General features: G+C 44.0%; 1 pseudogene; it reads left to right on the top strand.

Annotated features, from left to right (window-relative positions):
• The first annotated feature begins 346 nt into the window (after positions 1-346).
• LOC126191715 (5S ribosomal RNA) lies at positions 347-463 on the top strand (annotated as a pseudogene).
• Positions 464-5,869: the final 5,406 nt, after the last annotated feature.

Here is a 5,869-nt window from a genome sequence, read left to right as displayed (position 1 = left end):
GAAGTTGTGTGTGCACCCCTATAAAACTACTGAATTTGTTTCTTTATTTAATGCTCCAGTCTGTGTGTTATTTGCTGTAAGGCGTCAGGTCTGTGGCGGCGCGCATTTGCATATTAAGTGGGCTCAATCCACGTGCCATAATGCATGTGCTATTACTGGAGCGCGCAGTTTCATCTATTGTCTTATTGGGTGTTTATACTACCACGTTCGGCTATGTTTTTTTTAAATTTGTAAGGCTGGGGCCTCTTAAGTATTAAGTCTCTCTCAGTGCTGACTTTATTTTACGTTTGTTACTACTATCTTACACGTGGCTGCAACGTTATTCAAAATGTTATGTTCTATTTGGGGCAACGGCCTTGCCGCAGTGGATACACCGGTTCCCGTGAGATCACCGAAGTTAAGCGCTGTCGGGCGTGGCCGGCACTTGGATGGGTGACCATCCAGCCGCCATGCGCTGTTGCCATTTTTCGGGGTGCGCTCAGCCTCGTGATGCCAATTGAGGAGCTACTCGACCGAATAGTAGCGGCTCCGGTCAAAGAAAGCCATCATAACGACCGGGAGAGCGGTGTGCTGACCACATGCCCCTCCTATCCGTATCCTCCACTGAGGATGACACAGCGGTCGGATGGTCCCGATGAGCCACTTGTGGCCTGAAGACGGAGTACCTGCCTGCCTGTCTGCTGTTAGTCAGGGGTTTGTCAGCCAACCGAACGCGTTAGCTTGGGGTTTAGTGCTCAGCTCCGCGTGGCAGTTACTTGTTTACTCTCGCCTACGTGGCGTGAGTTTGGTACAATTTGTGGTTGGCAGTCGAACTTCCTGCTTGATAACTGTATTTAGATTTCGGCCGCCTCACAAGTTTCATTAGTTTGACTCCGTTAATTCACTTAAAAATTATTTACTTGTTTTTCTTGTTGCTGTAATTTTCAGTTATGCAGCGGCTCGCGGTCCAGAGTAGAGCCTTGACCAAATTACTGACTAAATTCTGCATTTCTCTGTTAAATAGGTTACCATTTGTGTTTCTTTTGGTGGGATATGGGTGAAATCTGCGTGGTTGATAGAGCAAGCGCAGTGTCCGGAAAAGGAGCCAATGTGCTCGACGGAACGGCCGGGCCGGTGCAGGTGGTTCTGCACCACTTAAGCTTTCCGAGCCCGCTATGCCTTCCCAAGGCGGGGTTGTATAAAACGTAGATGTACTTATTTGCTTCTTAGTCAATACGCGCCTACCGCAACTTTTCTTTTAAATTTTTTTTTTATTTCTAGCTTCTGTAAATTATTTGAGTGTTAACAGGCTAATTTGCCAGTTGAGTAATTACTAGATTTGTTTACTTGAATTTGTTTATACAAGTGTGGCTCACACTGCTACAGTTTTTATAACTGAATTTGAATCGTTTGCTAGTAATCAACCTGGTACAGTTTAATGATTGTAAATTATTCTGTTTCTTAGTAGTCAGTGTAACTGTAGGGATTTTTCCAATAGCTGTTTAATAAATCCAGCTTAGAGTGTTCTGTTAAAATGAAGAGAAATGCACAACAACACGAATTATGTTCAGTCTCCCTTCGGCCCTGTCCTTCCTACCACAGACTGCCTGATGCGATTGCTGCATACCAGTTAACACATGACAAACAAATTTTCTTAGGCGATCATATAATAAATATTGAATATCTGGTGAAGTAACTAACATAAAGGAATTTTTCATAATGTGAGATAAAAGTGAGTAAACTGTTATGGGTGTGGGTGTTCTCTGTGGGAGGTTTGTGAGTCACAAGACACACGTTACCAACAGAAACCTTTATCTACTTCCCAACAGTGCATAATGGTAACTTCTGTTCACGTCAGACAGGGGCTGGGCGCTGGACACAGTATGCACGAACGGGAGTGCACGATATGTAGAGGTGACTCAGCCAGGCCGCTCGGGTTTAGCCGAGCGGTCTGAGGTGCTACAGTCATGGACTGTGCGGCTGGTCCCGGCGGAGGTTCGACTCCTCCCTCAGGCATGGGTGTGTGTATTTGTCCTTAGGATAATTTAGGTTAAGTAGTGTGTAAGCTTAGGGACTGATGACCTTAGCAGTTAAGTGCCATAAGATTTCACACACATTTGAACATTTTTGACTCGGCCGGCTGTTGGTGTTTCTAGCTTCGCACGATGGCGAGGAGACTTTGCGACGTGTGCATGCTCAGGAAACCTGGTATTAATGGGCTATGGCAGCAGACAACCGATGCAAGTGCCTTTGCTAACAGCACGATGTCGCCTGCAGTGCCTCTCCTCGGCTTGTGATCATATCAGTTGGACCCTAGAGGACTGGAAAACCGTGGCCTGGTCAAAAGAGCCCCAATTTCAGCTGGTAAAAGCTCATGGTGGGGTTCGAGTCTGCCACAGACCCCTTGTAGCCATGGACTCAGGTTGTCAACAAGGCACTGCGCAACATGGTGGTGGCTCCATAATAGTGTGGACTGTGTTTATATGAAATGTACTGGATCCTCTGGTGGAACTGAACTAATCACTGAATGGAAATGGTTATGTACAGCTGCTTGGCGACCGTTTGCAGCCATTCATGGACTTCATGTTCCCACACAATGATGTCGTGTCATCAGACCACAATTGTTTTACCTTTAGCTTCAGTGACACAGCAAGAACTCCCGAGCCAGATCGAAGTCGAAGTGCTGGCTCATCTGTGAGGCGAGCTGTCATGGCTGGGCTTGGCCAATGGCGAGGCTGGCTTGCAGCTGGCCCATTGAGAGGACGTAGGCATCTGGGTACCTGTATCTGGCTGGAAGAGTCCGGCACAGATAGATGGGCGGTGGCTCGGTGGGTCTGTGGCTGGAAGGGCTTGAGTGCGGCCCACAGCTGGACTGTAGCGGCAGGCATCCTGTCAGTGACGGTTGGGCATTGGCGTCCTCACGGCAGAAACCCACATGAAAACAGTTGCTGACTTGATGGGACGTAAAATAACCTTGAAATACGTACAATATCAGATCAAATTGACACTTTACACACCATACTTAATCACAAGAATCTTTGTTTCAAAAACAAACTGAAAATGCTTGATTGCACTGCACAAGGATACAAACGGCGAGAAAGCTACACAACCTTACCAATTACTAGTCACTTCAGAAGCCAACTTAAATGAACTTGAATAACAGCAACTGTGTCAAAATTTGGGAAACGCAATTAAAACAAATAAGGATCAAGTACTTTAACAAGGTGACCTAAACCCCAAACTACTTGCATGCCAAGGAAGGCAGTAAACCCACTTTGCCGAATTAAGAATGTGTAGAGCGTAAAGTACTTGATGTTACAGAGTCAAGAAGTATAATTAAAGGGAATCTGTGTTGCGCCGCACAAAAATTTGACAATCTAAAACATGCTTGTCCAGTCCCGGAAAACCAAATTTATACCAGTTAGTATACGAGAGCAGAATACATAGCATCGTTGGTTAAAGCAGCGGATAAGATTGTAGGAATTGGTAGCACAGAAAATTGTCTTGCCCCAAGACCACCAAGTGCGACACAGTCTTAACTAGAGGGAAAGTTCCGAAACGTACTCAGCCGTACTAAGTATCCGACAAGCCAATAGAGGACACAGGCCGACGTCAATATAAGAGACGCCTTCCCCAGTGGTAGAACTCCTTGGCTGGTAGTTGCTGCTCGCAAGAACGTTGTTAAGGGGACGTTGTATGTCCTATGCCGCCATTGTTAAATTATCGAATTTTGTTACACATTATCTAGGAAACTTTTTAAGATACCAACTTATAATTTTCCACAATTATTAAATGCAGCTTTCTAGATACACTGAACTAGAAGTATTAATAAAATTTTACTGTGGAGCATGTTATCTTTTTTTTTAACACTGAATTTTTTGACAGAATTTTGTAAATAAATGGACATGAAAATAAAACAACTCAGGATATTTTAATTATTATAGTTCCATGTGTGTTGAATCTCACACTTGGAATGCCGAGAATATTTCGTGTCTCTACCATCATTACTTTTTTAGAAAACGGGTCATTTATTGCAAAAAGTTTTCAAATGAATGTGAATTGCTAAGGGACTAAACTGATGAGCTCATCGGTCCCTAGACTTACACACTACTTGAACTAACTTTGACTAACTTAAGCTAAGAACAAGACACACACTCATTCACGAAGGAAGACTCGAACCTCCGGCGAGAGGGGCCTCGCAAACTGTGACAGGACGCCTCAAACCGCGCGGCCACTCCGCGCGGCATTTATTGCAAAAAATGTAGTTCAGAGATATTGAGATTTACGACTTTTTCATTACATAATCTTATACAGACTTGCATTTCTGCGTCTTTTATGCACTAGATTTTCCCCGGCCCGTTGTGTCTTCTTCAGTGTCACAATAGCCTAGTGCTTGCCCCCCCCCCCCTCCTTTTCTTTCTTACTTCTTTTGTCATTTCCTGTGCAGCTAAGTCTGCTTCACGTACACGGAGCTCATTCAGTTCCCGCAGTCCTGTAGCTGTGTTCTGTCCAAATCTTACCCCTAACTTCTCCAGAACCTTAAGTCTTTCATAGTTCCCACCATTAAAAGTTATTACAGCATCAGACACTGCTAACATTGGGCCAACAGATACGTTTTTATGCACACAGCACCACACAACATTATTGAAGGACTCATTCACATTCTGGGTCTTCTCATGTAAACAGTGATTAGTAGCTCAGGATTTGCCAAATCTCTGTAAATAGGTTTGTTTGCCTCCATTACTGCCAAAGGAAGAGAATGTTTATGTGTAGATTTATGCAGGGTACCAGAAAATTCAGCTTGCCTATATTTACACCAAGTGTTTGGAGGAGGTGGACACACAGCCTGACATGGCTTTTCATCGGTTGATATTTCGATGAAAGAAAGTGCTCCACACAGCTCTTTTCATCTTCTCTTAATTGTCACAGTTCAAGAGAGCGAGGCCACCAGCCACGCCACGCCAAAGATGAATATTGTCGACAGATTGATATGAACTATCGATTCGCGGTACAGCTCAAAGCCGAGTGCCAACGCGTCCCTTGTTTTTGTAACTCACTGAGAACCGACAGGCATGCGGGTTGCAGCTCTTAGCTGGCCGCCCTGGCGTATTACAAATGGCTCATCACTTTGGGTCGCATCATTACAAAAGAAAGGTTATGGTTAAGGAAGCTGACTGCTGTTCTGCTGAAACAATCACAAAACTGATCACAAGCTGGCTAAAAGTATAAAAAAAATAGCTGTCTGTCCTTTTGAGAGACTGTTGCCATTTACAGAAAGTTGTTAATTACATTTTTAAAATGAACACACCTCCATTTGACTGTATTGATGTTTAGTTAACTACGACCCATGTTTCGGCCTTTTATGCCATTTTCAAGTGACTGAGTTCATGTCATTAACGTATATCGCAGGACATCAAACTCAGAATTGGCCATAAATTAAGGAAGATATTTGCTCCCCATGAAAAACCACAGTAAACTTGTTTTCATGAAATACGACGAGCTCCCACTATTATTTACTGATTTTTTTACAAGATGGTGATATTACATCTGGCATTTCGTGGGGAGCGAATATTTTTCTTAATTTATGGCCAATTTTGGGCTTGATGCCCAGCAGTATATGTTAAAGGCATAAACTCAGTTAATTGATAATTACATAAAAGGCCGAAACCTGGGTCGTGACTAAATAAACAACAATAGAGTGGCTAAATGCGTCTGAGCACTATGGGACTTAACTTCTCAGGTCATCAGTTCCCTAGAACTTAGAACTACTTAAACCTAACTAACCTAAGGACATCACACACATCCATGCCAGAGGCAGGATTCGAACCTGCGACCGTAGCGGTCGCGCGGTTGCAGACTGTAGCGCCTAGAACCGATGGCCACTTCGGCC

The sequence above is a fragment of the Schistocerca nitens genome, chromosome 6, assembly GCF_023898315.1.
Source record: "Schistocerca nitens isolate TAMUIC-IGC-003100 chromosome 6, iqSchNite1.1, whole genome shotgun sequence".
In the NCBI taxonomy this organism is placed as follows: domain Eukaryota; kingdom Metazoa; phylum Arthropoda; class Insecta; order Orthoptera; family Acrididae; genus Schistocerca; species Schistocerca nitens.
The sequence above is the reverse complement of the archived record's forward strand: the minus strand, read 5'-3'. Positions and strand labels throughout refer to the sequence as shown.